Consider the following 19,469-nt stretch of genomic DNA (forward strand, 5'->3'; position numbering starts at 1 on the left):
CTTTCCTGTGTATTTTGGACACTGTCTTTCCTGGTGCAGGCTTCCCTCAATGCCATTTGTTGCTAGCTGTCCAATTCTATTTAAGACTGAGGCACTGAACACCTAACTGAGACCTCTGTGGGAAGCAGCGCCTCGCTATGGAATGACTGGGCATTACTGCATTGTGCTCAGGTACTCCCATGCAACCGTACCTTCACATCCCTCCTGTAGGTGGTTCAGGGTACCCGAAGAAGGCTATTCCAAGGTCTTAGCTGTGGGTGAAGGCCTGGCCACGTTCTGAGATGGTGGGAAAGAGGACTGGGGTGTTGTGCTGTTCATTCCTAGCTTTCCTTTCCCTCAGCCCATCTCTACCTGCCTTGTGCCAATTGGCCACAAATTCAGAGCTTTCTGATTCAATCTCTTCAGGGCCTAAACTCCTGTCTCCTGTTGAGGGTGGGGTGGGTGCATTCAGCTGACTGCATCAATTGATGGAAACAATTCTGGGGTCTATAGTACTATATGAACTTTTAAGGGACCTCCCATTTTTAGCATCTATCCCTGAAGTTTTGCCAGAACCTGGTGCCCTATTCCCCAGACTTTCCCTAGGTTCTGTGGAGTGAATTGCCTCATCTACTAAGTGTAGCCCTCTGCAGACAGTCTGTGCTCCTGTCTCTCTCTCTTCTTTGTTCTATGGCTCAGGACTACAGAGGTTCTGGGTACCATTAGAAATGGAGTGTATGCATGTTTCTTGCTGTGGTTGCTGTTGGTCGATAACTTTTGCATAAAGAATGAAAAAGTTGTTATTTGGCCATCTTGAAAGAGGAAGTCTTGAACACTTGTTGGTGTTGGCTAGAGGGATATTCAGTGGCAAGTTGCTGAGCATCCTGAATCAGTTTGCTGGGACTGCCTCAACAAAGTACCACACAACTGTGTGTTCCAAACAGAAATGTAATGGCTCATGGTTCTAGAGGACAGAAGTCTGAAACCAAGATATCCTCAGGTTACTTTCTTCTGAGACCAGTGAGGGAGGATCTGTTCTCTTCTGGCTTCTAGTGGTTTGCTGGCAGTCTTTGCTGTTTCTTGGCTTCTACTGCATCACTCTGATCTCTGCCTTCATCTTCACACAGCCTTCTCCCTGTGTGCATGTCTAAGTTTCCCCTTTTAATAAGGACACCAGTCATATTGGATCAGGGGTCCAACATACTTCAGTATGACCTCATCTTAACTGATTACGTCTGCAACAACCCTATTTCCAAATCAGTTCACATTCTGAGGTTCTGGCCATTAGGACTTCAACATATGAATTTTTGGATGACACAATCCAGCGTGTAACACATCCCATATATGACATCTTCTGATTAGGGTGACCCAGAATCCCACTCTGTTCAAAACAGCCTGGTTTTACACATCAATCCTGCTTAATTATTATTAGCGATTTCCAGTCTCAATAATGTCCAAGTTTAAACAGTAAATTATGGAGTCACACTACATATGATCCTTTCCACTTTCATGAAATTATCAAAATAAAGAATTTTACTGATATTCCCAGTAGATTGTAAACATAAATCTGGGAAATTGTATTTTTATGTTTTCCTGTTTTAATTTATGGAGAAGTATATGTATGTAGATGTACATATACATGATTTTTATAAAATCTTATGAAAAAATACAACTATATTTTTATATGTATGTATGTATATGCAACAAGCCATACATATGGTTTTAAAACACACCGAACTTATTGTGATAGAATAGTGTGGTATATAAGCAGAATTTTCAGTCTTTACAAAAAATTTTTTCATTAATAAAATGAAAGAAACAAGAAACAAAACAGAGTTTTATATTGTCAACAATAAATAAACTTCCATCAGTTTAAGAAAATTAGAAACTCAGACCTCCCAGGGTTCACAGAGGCTCTGAATTTAGCCAAATCAACAGCTTCAAACCAATATTTGTTATGGGATTGAGGACAGCTCAGTTCTTTCCATGGCAACCAACTGTGCTGTCATAAACACTACAGGATGGTCTCTAAATGATCCAACAGTTGCTAGACTATGAGGGAGATAAGATCTTATTAAAAATACAAAAGTTGGAGCTTACATACAGGAATATGGAGATGTATTGACAAGGGGATTTGCATTACATGTAAACAGTACTTTCTCACTTGGCCTAATAAAGGAAAGGCCCTGTTTGATGAAAACTAATGTGGGTTAATGCTTATCTTCCTTAAATAGCTGTTACACAAATTACCTACCAACAGAAAAGATCATAAGGAGAGGGAAAAGCGAATATAGGCAGCCTCCAATGAAATGCGTTTTGTGACTTTGTCCAAAATTATCACCCCACTACTAAAGCCATTTCTTGATAAGAACTATTTTCCTCTCAAAAAGACAAAACTTATATTCTTTTCTAAATATAAAATGCATTCTCATTTTATAAACTTTAGAAATACATAAAACATTGAAAATAAAAATCATCTGTAATTCCACCACCTTAAGAATTTTTAGACTGGAATCATGCTAAACATAGAATTTTATATATTCTTTTTTTCACATAGCATTACATCATGAGCTTTATCACATGTCATTTAAAAATCCTTCACAAGCATGACATTTAATAAATGCCTCATAGTCTCTCATATGGACAAACCACAGTTTATTTAACCATTTCCACATTGTGGTGGATGTTTTTAATGAACCTAATTTTTCAACATTATTAGTATCGTAGTAAAGAGCATCTTACAAATAAACCTTTATTTATGTTTCTTATTGTTTTATTAAAATACATTGCTAGAAATGGAATTATTAGGAAAAAGGTTCTGAACACTTTTAAGATTCTCCCACTTTAAACAGCTTTTTCAGAATTTTTCTCTATTCTTACTTGCTTACAACCCCAGATGCACTTCATTTAAAATTTTATTCTAGAAAACAATTCTTTAGAGTTTTCATTGGGGTTACATTAAAATTATAAATTTAAATGGAAAGAATTGACACTTTTATAATTTTTAGGAACTTGATATATATATCCATTTGTCCAAATATTCTTTTATATCTCTCAATAAACTTTTATAGTTTTTTCATATTGTTCCTGCACATTCATTGTATTTTAAAATTTTTGTTGCTATATACAATCATCCTGTCATTGTATTGTTTAATCAGAGATTGCTGGAATATAAGAAAAATGGTTACTAATTTTAGAAATCTTTATCTTCTAATCAGCCAATTTGTTAAACTATCCTATTATTTACAACAAGCTTATAGTTGGTGGGGAGGTTTGAGTGCATGTGTTTAAGGAGGGTATATAATCATACCAGCTAAAAATATTGTATTTTGCCTTTTTCTTTCCAGTGATAAAATCTCCTTTCTTAGGGTTCTTGTCTCTTCTAGTGCCCACAGCTTTCAAAAAGTTCACTAACCAGCCAGGTAAGGTGGTTCACGCCTGTAATCCCAGCACTTTGAGATGCAGAGGCAGGAGGATCGCTTGAGCTCAAGAGTTTGAGACCAGCCTGGGCAACATAGCAAGACCTTGTCTCTACTAAAAATTCAAGAAAAATTAGTCGAATGTGGTGGTGCACCTGTAGTCTTAGCTATTTGGGGGAACTAAGGCAGGAGGATTGCTTGAACTCAGGAGGTGGAGGCTGCAGTGAGCCCGGAACGTGCCATTGCACTCAGCCTGAACAAGAGTGTGATCCTGTCTCCAAAAACATGATTCTAACAAAAATAACAAAAAGTTACCTTGTAAAGGTCATAGATGGCATTTTTGACTTGTTCTCAAGAGGAATAAGAATAACCTCTTACATATTACACCAGTAAACATAATGTTGGTTACTAAGTTTAATATTGGAATAGACATATATAAATACATATGCCTCAGGGAGTTGCATAGATAACAGGAATAAATGAAGCAGGCCAGCTATAAGACAATAGAGATTGGTGGAGACTGACAAACTGGACAGTGCTCCTTCTAATGTGAGCTGCACAGCAGATACTCAGCTTAAGTCTATTATATCATATGAAATGTTAGCTTACTGTTAACATCCTAACCCTCATCTTTTTTTTTTGCATATAAGAGATAATATCTGATTTTATATGAAATCTCCCAATTATAAAATGTCTATAACAAATCATTTTCCCAATACTGTACAGGCCAAAACAAAAAAATTTAAAACAGTGGTCCTTATTCAGTTCATTTGCAAACACAGGTTTCAAATAAATATTCCTAACCGTGAGGAAGAATCAATTTAATCCAAGTCTCTGAAGAGTTTTGCTTTTTTAGAAGTACATGTTGGCTGGGTGCGGTGGCTCACGCCTGTAATCCCAGCACTTTGGGAGGCCGAGGCTGGTGGATCACGAGGTCAGGAGATCGAGACCATCCTGGCTAACACAGTGAAACCCTGTCTCTACTAAAAATACAAAAAATTAGCCGGGCGTGGTGGTGGGCCCCTGTAGTCCCAGTTACTCAGGAGGCTGAGGCAGGAGAATGGCATAAAACCGGGAGGCAGAGCTTGCAGTGAGCCGAGATCGCGCCACTGCACTCCAGCCTGGGCGACAGAGCAAGACTCCATCTCAAAAAAAAAAAAAAGAAGTACATGTTATATGTTATCACATCTTTTAAAATTTTTATTTCACTCATTGAATAAATAGACTTTCTAATATTAAAAATGCATTTCAAGGATATGATGAACAATACTAGAGTTTAATTTTGTTCACTAAAATTTTATTTGAGCTTTTTATTTATAATCAAATGTAATTCTTAAACTTTCAAATTTTTAATATTTGGTCTTGAGATATGTAAGTTTCATAAGATGAATTGAGGATCAGTAATATTCTGAAGTAGAATAGCATAGAAATTATCTGTTTCTTGAAAGTTTGAAGAAAGTTTACCTGGAAAATTATTTGGCATAAGGTCTTTTGAATTATTTTGATTTTTTTTCCAAGGTTATTGGTCTACTTATTATTGAGTCAATTTTGTCCCCTTTTACTTTCCTTGAACAATATATCTTTCCAATTTAACATCAAAGAATTTTCCATAATATTCTCATAATTTTATGACCTCCTCTGTATCTGCTTTACATATTTTTTCTTAATTCTAATGCCTTTCTTATGATGGTTAAATCAATTTGTCAGGTTCCTTTGTTTGTTTTTTCATAGTGCTATTTTCTTCACAGAATCATCTTCTACGTTTATCCTATGAGGTTTTTAAAATTTGTTTTTAAACTTAGTAATTCCTGATTTTAGCATCATTACTACAGACTTCTTTCCCAAAGTGTATTTTGTTATTATATATCTAACTTCTTGACTTCAATGATTAGTTCATTTATTTTCATTAATAATGACAGCCCTTAAGGCTATGAGTTTTTTTCTCCAGTAAAGCATTGGCTTAATCCTGAAGATTAGATATATAATATTGTTACTTTTTTCTTTCTTTCTTTTTCTTTCTTTCTTTTTTTTTTTTTTTTGTTTTCTTTTTGTTTGAGACAGAGTCTCGCTCTGTCGCCCAGGCTGGAGGGCAGTGGCGTGATCTCAGCTCATCGCAACCTCTGACTCCCGGGTGCAAGCAATTCTCTGTGTCAGTCTCCCAAGTAGCTGGGGTTACAGGCATCTGCCACCATGCCCAGCTAATTTTTGTATTTTTAGTAGAGACGGGGTTTCACCATCTTGGCCAGGCTGGTCTTGAACTCCTGACCTTGTAATCCACCCTTCTCAGCCTCCCAAAGTGCTGGGATTACAGGCATGAGCCACTGCACCCGGCCTTGTTATTCTTTTTCTTAATAACAGACTTTTTCTTAAGTCTGTTATTGTGGACTTGACGTTTTCATTGACATATATGTTTAGAAATTTTGAAAAATATTTACAAAGATTAGAAGAATTACTATTTAAACTTTGTTGATTTTTCAATTCATTATATTACAGTCATAGAATATGACCAGTTCAATTTTACATTATAGAATTTGTTGAGATTCTCTTTGTGATTGAGTATATAATAATTTTACTAAGTATTTCATGGTAACTTGAAAAAGTACTTTAACTGAACAATATAAAGTTGAATATAAATCTAATCCAACCTCATACTATGATTCAAACTTCTTGTCCTTATGTTTTTCTATATGAGATTATAAAGACAGGAATCCACCATGACAATCGTGTTTCTGTTTCCCTTCTGCCAAGAGCTTTTGTATATGTATAGATAAAACTCATCTGAAAGATAATGATTACTATATTTCTTTGTGGAATTTTTATTTATTAATAACTCTTCTTTCATTTAATCCTCTTTAGTTTTTCCTAAAATTAATATTGCCATCCTGTTGTTTTTCTAGAAAATATTGTTCTGTTTTATTTTAAGTAAAAATACTAAAAACATCTCTAAAATATTCTGATTTATGAAAAACTCATAAGCAGTTTACAGCTGTAAATTTTCTGATTATTTGTACTTCATTTGTTTAATTATATATATACACATATATATTTTTTACATGAACCTGATTCAAATCTAGGTTGGATGGAGACTATTTTTAAGCAATTACTTTAAGAAGGGCAGAGGGCTGGTACAGTTCTTGAATTATTAAATATCAATGTTTTTCTACAGTCATCATATGAGAATAAGAACATAGTAATATGCAATTTTTAGCTCATATCATTTCCATCTTAAACCTCAGTAGACACTTTTCCACTGTCTTTGGGCTTTTGGTTATACAATTAAAATCTGAGGGCTAGTACTATTCTTAGACCTGAGTGGTAGATCCTTGCCCCAAACTCCACCCCTCAGAGGGTCCCCACACTTTGCAGTGCCTTCCTTTAAATTTTGTAAGTCTTCATCTGGTGTCAGGGGCCAGCAGGGCCCCCCTAAATCCTGGCTGCAACCCATGTGGACCCTGATCCTTTTTCTTCCTTTTGAGACCCCAGATTATTTTGAATAACTCCAGCAGTTTATGTAGAAAGAGGCCCCATGAACAATATTTGTTCAGATTTCCGAAGGGTAGCTCTGCTGAGGCCAAGCTGATTTTTCTGTAACTTATTTCACAGATATAACAAATAGATACCATTTTATACATACATTAAAGTGCACAGACCTTAAGCTTGACCAGTTTTTTTTTTTTATACTTTAAGTTCTCGGATACATGTGCAGAACGTGCATGTTTGTTAAAAAGGTGTATACTAAGTGCCATAGTGGTTTGCTGCACCCATCAACCTGTCATCTGCATTAGGTATTTCTCCTAATGCTATCCCTCCCCTAGCCCCTCACCCCCTGACAGGCCCCAGTGTGTGATGTTCCCCTCCCTCTGCCCATGTGTTCTCATTGTTCAATTCCCACTTATGAGTGAGAACATGCGGTGTTTGGTTTTCTGTTCCTGTGTTAGTTTGCTGAGAATGATGGTTTCCAGCTTCATCCATGTCCCTGCAAAGGACATGAAATCATTCTTTTTTATGGCTGGATAATATTCCATGGTGTATATGTGCCACATTTTCTTTATCCAGTCTATCATTGATGGGCATTTGGGTTGGTTCCAAGTCTTTGCTATTGTTAATAGTGCTGCAATAAACACACATGTGGATGTGAAGCTTGACCAATTTTTATAAAATGTTTATACCTATGTGACCACCATCCAGATTAGGATACAGATACATAATATTACCAGCATTCTGGAAGTCTCCTTTGTGCCCTCACCCAGTCACACTCCCAACATGCAAGCATTATTCTGACTTCTCTCACCATAGATTACATTTTTTCCTGTTTTTAAACTTTATATATATGAAATCATACATTGTGTACTCCTTTGTGGCTTGCCATTTCACACAGCGTTATATCTGTGAGTTTATCTATATGATAGCATGTAGTAGTAGTTCATTTTCTTTTCATTGTTTGTATTCTACCACAGTTATAAATCTTCCACAATGTTTCCATTCCACCACTGATGGACATGTGGGTTTATTCTAGCTTAGGGTTAGTGTTAATACCGTGGCACTGAACATTCTTGGACGTGTATTGCTGTAGCATGTATTCCACTAGGAGTAGAATTGCTGGGTCATTGGGTACGCGTTAGTAGAACTGTCAAATAGCTTTCAAAAGAGGCTGTACCAGTGCACATTCCCACTATTAATGCATGAGAGTTTCTGTTGCTTGACATCCTCAGCAAGCTTTTATAGTACCAGTGATTTGTTTTCAGTTAGCCCTTCAGGTAGATATATAGTGGTTTCTCACTGTGGTTCTAATTTGCATTTCACTGATGATTAATATTTCCCTGATGACAATACTGACCACTTTTTATGTACTTGATTAGTCTAAATATCTTCTCTTGGAAAATGACAATTGAAAAATCTTACTCTTTTGTTATTGGATTGTTGGGTTATCTACCTTTTTTCAAATTAATGTATAAAAATTCTCTGTATATTCTAAAACCAAGGTTTTGTTGCAGAAGTCTATAAATCTACTTGCTTTTCTGCACCTTTAATGATATTTTCTGATTAAAACAATCTAAATTTTAATAAAGTCTATTTAATTGATCTTTTTCTTTCTGGTTGGTACTTTTTAAGAATCTTTGCCTACTCCCAGGTCCTAAATATATCTTCTTGCTTTACCCTTTTTATTTTGGTTTGTAATCCCCGTGGAATCGATTTTCTGTGAATGAAGTGAAGGAGTCCAGTTTCATTTATTTATAGATGTACACACATTTGCTCTAGCAGCATTTGTTGGAAAGACCAATCTTTTCCCCAATGGCATTACTGCAACACATTTTTCCTTTTCTATTCTTTTTAATTTTTAACTTTTTTTCACTGATATAATTATACATATTTATTGGGTACATTTTATATTTTGATATATGCGTACAGCGTGTAATGATCATATCAGGGTAATTAGGATATCCTGCAACACAACACTTTTTTTTTTTTTGTAAATTTGATGACTGCAGTACCACGTTTAGACACAGGCAAGAGAACCCCTGCCCCAGGCCACATGCCTCAGGCAACCCCCCCACCACCCTCCATTTGAAGGGCTTTCCTTCCATTTTCCTTAGGCTCCTGTGGCTGGCAGTGTTGTTTGGGTGCCCTGAGCCAGGATGGGGACCTGCATGTGCTTTGTTCCTGTTCTCCCTTTTGAGGTATTCTTCGACCCTCTACTGCTATATAAGAATCCAATCACATGCCCTGAGGAGCACCTGGTCCACTGCTGACCTTAAATTGGTCTTAAGCTGCACCTGTGTGGGCCTGTGTCGGCTCACTCATCTATGATCTGACTGTGGTGTTGCTCCTGTGCAGCACAGGAGGCAGTGGCAGGCATGTTTTACTCTGTCTGCTCCAGGCAGTGGTACCAGGGTGGTCATCTCACCCCATCCCTTCCCTGCCACATGTCAGGTAGTCGCCATGGGGTGGTCTCAACTACCTCCTCCAAGGGCTTCCAGGACTACTGCTCCTTACTGGAAATGGGCATTTCCAATTGATTCATGTTCTTTTTTATTTTTATTTTTTGCCTCTGATCAATGTGGTGATGTCATGTTCTCCCAGGTTGGTCTTAAGTCATCCCAGATAATAGACAGACATTCTTTACATGAATGAGGATTTTATTTTTGCTCTACCCATGGAACCCTTCTCCCTGCTGACAGGGTATGGAAGGCAAGGTTGTAATCAACATTGAAAGTGATTCCTAGACTGTAATCATTTTCAATGTTGACTACTACAGCTTATGGAGTTCAAGAGAAGACATGATTGGAAGATATTTTGTTCCTTATTTAAGCTATAAAATTCTGAATGGTAAATTTAACATGTCTAGACAACAAAATTTCCTCCATATTCTGCATAAGACTTGAATTTGTGGTAATCTTCAATGAAACATAGAAATAACCTTTGAGAAAGACGTTGGAAATCCATAGTCATGAGCAGCATGATGGATGACTCAGCATCATGAATGATTCAGCATCATGAATGATGATGCAATCAACATTGAATAAACGGTAGTGGAGAACTGAAGAGGCAAGAAGATCTATTGTGTCTCAGTGAAGTTTCTGAAGGCCCTGGCATTATGAATATTAAGAGACACTATCAGCCGGCCGCGGTGGCTCATGCCTGTAATCCCAGGGATTACAGGGAGGCCGAGGCAGGCGGATCACAAGGTCAAGAGATCGAGACCATCCTGGCTAACACGGTGAAACCCTGTCTCTACTAAAAATACAAAAAATTAGCCGGGCGTGGCGGCGGGCGCCTGTAGTCCCAGCTGCTCAGGAGGCTGAGGCAGGGGAATGGCGTGAACCCGGGAGGCGGAGCTTGCAGTGAGCCGAGATCGCGCCACTGCATTCTAGCCTGGGCAACAGAGAGACTCTGTCCAAAAAAAAAAAAAGAGTCACTATCTTTTCTTTGTGGTAGAAAATCTGAAATCAGCCAAGAATAGCACAGTTGAAAATAGTGATCGCAAAGGGATCACAATAATGATCACAAATGGATGGTTTCTGACCCTGAACAGGAAGAGACAGTGTCTGGACCTATGAAGAATCTTCACAGGCACTGATTGGATAATAAACAAACAGGGAAGTAGACCCACTCAACCCATTATTCTAATTCTTCATCAAAAATCCTTAAGTCTCATTTGGGCCCATACATTTTGTAATACATTTTAATCAAATTATTTATGTAGTCAGGAGCCCTACAGAACATATTTTCCCAGGGTCCTACATACCCTACCAGTGGCCCTAGCTGACTAAATATGTGTGGATCTGTTTCTGGACTCTAGTCTATTCCATTGGCCAATATATCTCTCTTCTCACCAACATTACATTGGCTTAATTATTATAGCTTTATAATAAGTCTTGACATCTACTCATGTAAAATCTTCAACTTCATTTCTTCTCTAAGACAGTCTTGAATATTCTTGGATGTTTGCACTTCCGCATAAATTTTATACCAATTGTCCTCTCTCCTTCCACATACACAAACATGCACACATAAACATGCTGGGAAATTGACTGGGATTTTATTGAATCTAAAAATCAATTTGGGGGGAATTGCTATTTTTACCATATTGAATCTTCCAACCCATCAACATCATATATCTTTCCATTTATTCCAGTCTTCATTAAATGCCCTCAGCAGCATTTTATAGTTTTTGGTTTTCAGGAAAAAAATTAAATTAATTCCCAACTATAATAATGTCTAACACTTGGGTGTATTTTATTTTAAATTTATTTTAAATTTTGTTGTTAAATGTATAATATATGATTGATAAATATATACATATATACAAGATTTTGATTTTTTTAAGTCTTCCATATATATAATGTAAATATATGTACATATAAGTGTTATAAATAGTATCTTCTTATAAAATTAAGGTTACATTTTACGTAATGTTTCATTATGTACTTCTTCACATTAGTCAACATTTTCTCACATAGCTAAATGTTTCTTAAAATACTTTTTAAAAAATTTCTGCATAGTATTTCATCATATTAATGTACCACAAATTATTTTAACCAATGTTCTATTTTGGGTTACTTAGATTAATCCAATTTGAAAATGTAAATATTTCAACAAAAAACATCCATATATATAAATCTTTGTACACATCTCTAATTAGTTCTTTTGGATAAATTTCTAGAAGTGAAATGACTAGATCCAACGATATAAATTTTTCAAGATTTGGATATACATTGCCAGGTTGCCCTTCAGGTAGGTGCTGGGTTACATTCCCACCAGCAGACTAAAAGCTGATTGTTCATTCTCTTCCTCATTAATATTGGATATTAAATTCTTCTGCCAATTTGGTGGAGAAAATGTTTTAATTTATATTTCTTTGATTACAAGTAAAGTTGAAATATGTATTTTTATATGTTTCTTGGGATTTTTATATTTTTTCTTTTGTAAATTACTTGCTTACATCTTTTGCCAATTTTTCTATTTAGGTGTACATCTTTCTGGTTATCACTTTGTTTATGTTAACGATATGATATCCATTAGTCATATAAATTTTAAACATTTGTTTTCAGTTTATTCGTTTTTTAATTTCACCACTGTTTATTTAATGTATAAATTTAAACTGTCATAAAGTCAAATATTTTTCAGTGTTCAGTTCTTTTTCATTTGTGCTTAGGAAAGCCTATCTTACTCCAATACCAAATTTAAAAATCAGCTGTGTGTTTTCTGCTTCTTTTAAGATTTCTTAGCTGGGCATGATGGCTTATGCCTGTAATCCCAGCACTCTGGGAGGCTGAGATAGGCAGATCACTTGAGGTCAGGAGTTCGAGACCAGCCTGGCCAACATGGCAAAACTCTGTCTCTACTGAAAATACAAAAATTAGCCAGGCATGATAGTATGCACCCATAGTCCCAGCTACTTGGGAGGCTGAGGCAGGAGAATCACTTGAACCCAGGAGGCGGAAGTTGCAGTGAGCCAAGATCCCACCACTGCACTCCAGCCTGGGCGACAGAACAAGACTCCATCTCAGAAAAAAAAAAAAAAAAAAAAAAAAAAATTCTTTTTTTTCTCATTTAATATTGTAATCCAGCTGGATATGTGTGATGGGATGGAAGTAGGGTATAATTTTGTTTTGTTTTTATTTTTCTCCAGACATTTCACCAGTTTTCCCAGATCCTGCTACAAGCACAGTAAGAAACACACAGGGCAGGATTAAGATACATGAATAAAAAGAAATGAAATGAAAAAGAAAAGTTTAAGACAATTGAAGGGAAATGATTTATATGGAAACAAGCGAAGGTGAGCCAATAGATAAAGACTACAAAGGAGAGAACTAAAATAATGAAACAAATTATTTTAAATTCGAATTTTCAAAAAATCACTTCAAGCTAAAAGAAGACTTTGTAGCTTGAAAAGGCATGCCATGTTCTAGGAAAAACAGACCCAGAACAGTCAACATCAAGTAAGTTTCCTGGAGGAAATCACCTATGAGGGAAAGATAGGCTGGCCTCACACTTCTGCACAGTAACATTCAGTGACAGCAGAAGTCAACAGCTCTATTTTCAGATTCTCAAGGAAAGAAAGGCTGACCCAAGAACTTTATACCCAGACAAATTGTCATTCATGTATAAAGACAACTGAAAAACAACTTTGAACATGCAAGAGCTCAAGCATCCTTTTTCTTTTTAACCTTTCACAAACTTATTTATTTGAAAATACAAATATAAAATTATACTTTCCACATCTGTGATGTGAGAGACCACCATCCACATAGTAATTTTGTACAACAGGGCTTTAAGAAAGCCACACACACAGACCTGAAAGATGCTTGAGATAGATAGATAGATAGATAGAGACATACATACATACATACATACGTATGTATATAGATAAATAGATGATAGATAGATAGATATGTATGTATACATAGTAAAAAAAAAACTCACTACCAAAGTTCTCATCAGTTTCATACTAAAGTATAAAAGTAATGGTGAGGTCAGCCACAGTGCTAGGGAAAGTTTTATTTGGATACATTTATGTGCACATGAAACGCTCAGACTTGCATCCTATTACATATGGAATTTGGAGTTTACAATACACCATGAACGGCAGATTGGCTAGCCCATGCTACTTAAAAAGACACTCACAGATTCCACACGGGATGATACATTATGTACAGAATATAGCAATAGAGAACCTTCAAAGGAGGCTCTGGAACTTTTGTTTTTCAGCCTCCAGCCCCCTGCCCCGTCATGCCCCTGCCTCCCAGAAATGAAATCCTGTCTGAGATAATGCATTCTGATTATTTGATAGCTAGGTGTTTGGTTTAAGGTTGCCCCCCACCCCCAAGAGGGGCGGATTTTATTTATACGTTTTTGTGTTTTAGTTTACTTACTTTTTTGGTGGAAAAAAAATAAAGAAAAAGAAAACAAACATACTACAGTATTAAAATATTGCTTAACTTCCAGCATCTCCTTGTGTAGTGTGTGTGCCCAGGACGGGGCTGAGCTGATATCTGCCAGGTTTCTGCTTTGGGGTGAGGGTGGGGAAACCCACCAGCATCTCTTCAGTGTGCTCTCAGTCCCTCTGCTCTACCCACTGCCTGCCTTCCTTGGAAGATAGCTTGGCTGCTGAAGCACATTTAAGAAAAAAATATATATATCCCCTCCCCCACCAGCCCCCCACTTGCCCTCTGTCCCTGCGTGCCACTTGCAACCGATAAAGAGAAGTATGAGTCGGTGTTTCTTTTGTAAACAATTTCGTATGCAATATAATACAGAAAGCATGACTGACCTTCAATTAAAAATGCAGTAAGCTATATTGGTTTATTCTTGCATATGCTGCAGTGAGCGAATGACAGAATGAAGCAATGTGGAAGTGGTGGAGGCTAAGTCCCTAGCCCTCATTTGCACTAAAGATCAAAATAGGTTTTGTTTTTCTATTTGGAACCAAAAATAAATTTTTCCTCCCAAAATCCTGAAAGAAAAAAGAACAACAAGCAAAACCCGCCCCCAAGAAATCCAAAACAAAACAAAACCAAAACCAAGAACTGAACACCTTTCAGGTCATTAGACTCAACAATTACACAAAGATTTTTATACTAGTCTAGCAAGATGTGTGTAACATTCACTGGCTATGATTGACCAAGCATCCTTTTTAAACTCCTGAACTTTGACCAACCAAGAGATAGACACACACACACACGCAGAGCCAAAAGATTCGCAGTGAAACTTAACCCTATTTGTTTGTACAATCAAGATCAAAACAAATCTAGGAAGTATGGCAACAGAGAAGAGTGTAAATGTTAAAAATCCTAACAACCTTATACAAAATAGAAATTATGTACGTTTAAAATAATTTGGAGAGGAAAGAGAAGAGAATGTAAAAATATAAGTCTGCTCACTTTCTCATCATTTGCAGTTGGGAGGTTAAAATAACTAAATTAAAGCTAATGAAATAAAAAGGCATAAAATCTTTAAAGGTAAGTACTAAGGAAGATAAAACAGTAAACTAGGAGTTGGCAGGGGAAAGTCATTTTTCATAGTAGAGAATTACAAGTAAAGTTGAAATATGTATTTTCAGATACTCTCTGAAGAAACAGAAGTCTAAGGGTATTATGCAACATTTTGATTGCAGATATAAGCACTAGAACAAAATACAAACATTCTAATTTATCAGAAAAAAATCTACAAGAGTCAAGAAAATCATAGATGATAGACTAAGAAAAAGGCTAAAAATTAGAAAGCATTACATAAAATAATATGCCATTATATCTGTCATACTAGTAAATATAAATATGTAAAATTTTTATGTAAAAATAAATATGTAAAAAATCATAAAAAATATGATTTTTTATGGTGCACAAAGCAAAAATCAAAACAGATACCAAAAAGGCAAAGGCATCAAACATAGACAAAAGATATTCTAAGCAATGTTAACAAAGAGAAAGTGGGATGTGGCAGAGACAGTTTGTCCTTTCCAAATATTTATTGACTTCCCTGTCTTTTCCAGCCTTCCCTGTGGAATAAGCAGACTTATGACTAATTCTAGCCAATAGACTATGCAGAGAACTGACTGGCATTTCCTCACTGAGACAGGTAAGAACCAGTGTGCCTCTCCACTTGTCTCTTTCCATGTCATGTTCTCCCAATGGCATAGCCACCAGGTGGAACAAGGCAACCGAGATCACACTGGGTTTGGCATGAGCAGGAAATAAATACTTTGTTCATTCACTGAAAATTGGGCTTTAATTTTTATTTCAATATTAATAGCTGGGTTGTTTGTAATCTTAATATCAACATTGAGTTCAGGGGAAGAAAAATAATAACAGCAGGGCACTTTTTTAAATGATAAAAGAGGGGACTGTCCACAATGAATATATCACATTTATGAATGCCTATGCACCAAATAGCTAGAATCAACATTCATAATGTAAAAGTGTCAGAAAATAGGAGAAAGAGTACCACTTTCTTTGAAATGATATATTGGCCACAATTTCTCTGTGCACTGGAAGACGGTGATCCTCTTTCCCTGCCCAGTGCAGCCACAGCTCTTGGTGCCAAGAAGCATCTGAAGTGGGTAGGAGCCCCAAAGCATTGGATGCCGAATACATTGACTGGTGTGTTTGCTTGCCACCCATACACCAGTCTCCACAGGCTGAGAGTCTCCCCGTCATCATTTTCCTAAGGAATGGACTTAGGTATGCACTGACAGGAGATGAAGCAAAGAAGATCCGCATGCAGCAGTTCGTTAAGATCGATGACAAGGTCTTGACTGATATAACCTATGCCACTGGTTCCTTAGATGTCAGCATTAACAAGACCAGAGAGAATTTCCATCTGATCTGTGACACCAAGGGTCAACTGCTGTTGATCCTATTACACCTGAGGAGGCCAAGTTATTCAAAGTGAGAAGAAACTTTGTAAGCACAAAAGAAATCCCTGATCTGGCAGCTCATGATGCTGGCACCATCTGCTGCCCTGGCCCTCATCAAGGTGAATGACATCGTTCAGATTGACTTGGAGACTGGCAAGATTACTGATTCCATCAGGTTTGACACTGGTAACCTGTGTATGGTGACTGGAGGGGCTAACCTGGGAAGGATTGGTACGATCACCAACAGAGAAAAACATCCTGGATTTTTCGATGTGGTTTGTGTAAAAGATGCCAACAGCAACAGCTTTGCTACCTGACTCTCCAACATTTTTGTTATTGGCAAAAGCAACAAATCATGGATTTGTCTTGCCTGAGGACAAGGTATCTGCCTCACCATTGCTGAAGAGAAAGAAAGAAGAGACTGGTGGCGGAAGAGAGCAGTGGGTGAAATGGTCTCTAGGTAACATGTTAGAAAGGTCTTTATACTTAATTAAAAATCATACATCATGAAAAAAATTAATGAACGATATTTTGATTTTTTTCTCTCAGTCCATGAGAAAGCAGGTAAATAGAACATTTGTAAAAAAGTAGAAAACCTAAATTACAAAATTAATAAATTAAATTGTAACACATTAAACTCCATACCTTGAAAACAGGAAAATACATTTTTTCTCAAGCCTTAATGGAACCCTCACAAAAACTAACCATATATTAAATCACAAAGGAAATGATGGTAAATTTTTAAAAATAGGAATTATACCGATAACAATTGTTATTGCAAAGCAATAAAACTAGAAATTAATATGAAAACAAAAATTCTATTACCTAGAAATCCTTTAACTCTCTCATAAACAACTTTTGGGTCAAAAAGAAAATAAAATCTGAATTTACCAGAAATATGGAAAATGACAATAACAAAAACACTACATGTCTGAATCATGGGGTTATATCTAAGATAGTGCTTATAGGAAAAAACTTTAAATACTTATATTAACAAACATTAGGCATTCCATTCAAGAAGTTAGAAAACAACAATAACCAAGAAAAAGAAATGGAAAAGCATGTTTTCATTTATAAGTGGGAGCTGAACAATATGAACACATAAACACAGGGAGGGGAACAACACACACTGGGGTCTGTGTGGGGAGGGAGTTAGGGGAGGAAGAGCATCAAGAAAAATAGCAAATGCATGCTGGGCTTAATACCTAAGTGATGGGTTTGTAGGTGCAGCAAACCACCATGGCACATGTTTACCTATGTAACAAACTTGCACATCCTGCACATATACCCTAGAACTTGAAAAAAAAAAGGAATTCTAGGTTAAAGAATTAGAAAACAGAAAAAAATAAAGCTTATAATTAAATGTAACTGCTAATTCTTTGCAATATAAATACAATGAATAACCTGTTAGCTAATCTATTCAAGATAAATGGAAGAAAGAACAAATAATAATTTAAATATTATAAAAGTGAAACAAACCACAAATACTGAGTAAACTAAAAGAATCCAAACAAACCACATTGCCCATGACTAAAAAACACATTTGAGAAAAAAAAGGAAATGAAATGTTTTCACAAAGAAATGTAATTTACAAAAACTGACACCAGAAGAGATGAAAGATCTAAGCAGACCAATTACCATAAAGGAAATATAGCAAGTTGCAAGAGAATTTTACCTTCCTCCAATTCCCTAATCCCCCAATATCTCACCCAAGAAAGCACCAGGTCTAGATAGTTTCAGAGGAAAAATTTTCCAAGCCTTTCAGAAATAGATTACTTCAATGTTATTTAAATGGTTTCAGAACTTAGAAGGAACACTTCCAAATTATTTTTATAAATCTAGCAAAATATCAGTATCAAAAACTAACAAAAATAACACACAACCAAAAACTACAGATAAATCTCAGATATGAGTATAAATAGAAATATTCTAAATAAAATATTTAGTGAATAAAATCTAGTCACTTAACAAAGAAACACAACATAAACTAAGTAGATGTGTTCCAGGAATTTAAAGATGTTTCAACATCAGCAAGTTTATCAGTTAAATTAGCAGCATTCATAGATCAAAAGAGGAAAATTTTATAACCATCTTCATAGGTACTGACAAGGTATTTAAGATTACTGTAAAAACAGCTGGAACTGTTATACACCTGGTGATAGTATAAATCTGCACAGCCACTTTGGGAAATGGACAGTATCTACAAAACTGACCATATACATATCCTATTATCTCTTAGGGGTATGCCACAATAAATACATACATATGTTCAGTAAAAGACTTGTACCAGAATGATCATAACAACTGAAAGCTGAAAACAACCAAACATCCATCAACAGTGGAAAGGAGAAAGAAGTTATGGTATATTTCTACAATACCCTACAAACACTATCAGAGTGAGCAAACTTTGGCTACATACAGCATGGATCCATCTCACTGGCATGATGTTGAGCAAAAGAATATGTACTGCATAATTCCATCTATACAGAATGCAAAACAAGACAAAATTAATCTATGGTTTTAGGAATCAGGATAATGCTTACTTTTGGGGAGGCTATTGCCTGGGAGGGGCTGTGTGGGGCTGTGTAGGAGCTTCTGGGATACTAATGATGCTCTCTTTTCTTACCTGGTTGTTGGTTACACAGGTTCTTCACCTTATGAACTACAATACCAATGACTTGTGCACTTTTCTACATGCATTTCTACACTTTAAGATAAAGTTTACTTTTAAAAAAAAAAAAATGGTACCTTTGAACCCCTGGTACTCCAGATAAGACCACCCTTTCCTTCTTCTCCTTGTTCCTGCTCACCATAGATAGGAGTCAAAAGAAGGCCCAAGGCATTGCCTGTTTGTGGCCATGCTTCCCACTCCATCCCCACCCTCCCTACAACTCTCAGAGCCTCACCACCAGTATAGGCCCAAAGACCATGAGAAACAATTTCATTACACCTTTATGTGTTCACATCCATCGCCACAAGAAGCCCAGGACCCACAAGCTATCTCTCATCCCCTGTACTCTAACTTTCTTTCTGACCCTGTGTCTCATCCGTCTCCAACTGTTGAAACCTTTACATTGTTCCCTCTGTAGCTCTGGTACAGTCTCCAGCAAAATCCTCAAACTCTCAGCTTCTTCTCTGAAAGTCCCCTTCAGTTTCTTGCTCTAAAAGGACCTGAGGACCCTGCAGCCTTCTGCTGCTGGGACACTTTCTCCCTG

General features: G+C 36.4%; 1 pseudogene; it reads left to right on the forward strand.

Annotated features, from left to right (window-relative positions):
• Positions 1-15,945: 15,945 nt before the first annotated feature.
• Positions 15,946-16,702, forward strand: LOC129018931 (small ribosomal subunit protein eS4, X isoform-like; annotated as a pseudogene).
• The last annotated feature ends 2,767 nt before the right edge of the window (positions 16,703-19,469 follow it).

Source organism: Pongo pygmaeus, chromosome 17, assembly GCF_028885625.2.
Source record: "Pongo pygmaeus isolate AG05252 chromosome 17, NHGRI_mPonPyg2-v2.0_pri, whole genome shotgun sequence".
NCBI lineage: Eukaryota > Metazoa > Chordata > Mammalia > Primates > Hominidae > Pongo > Pongo pygmaeus.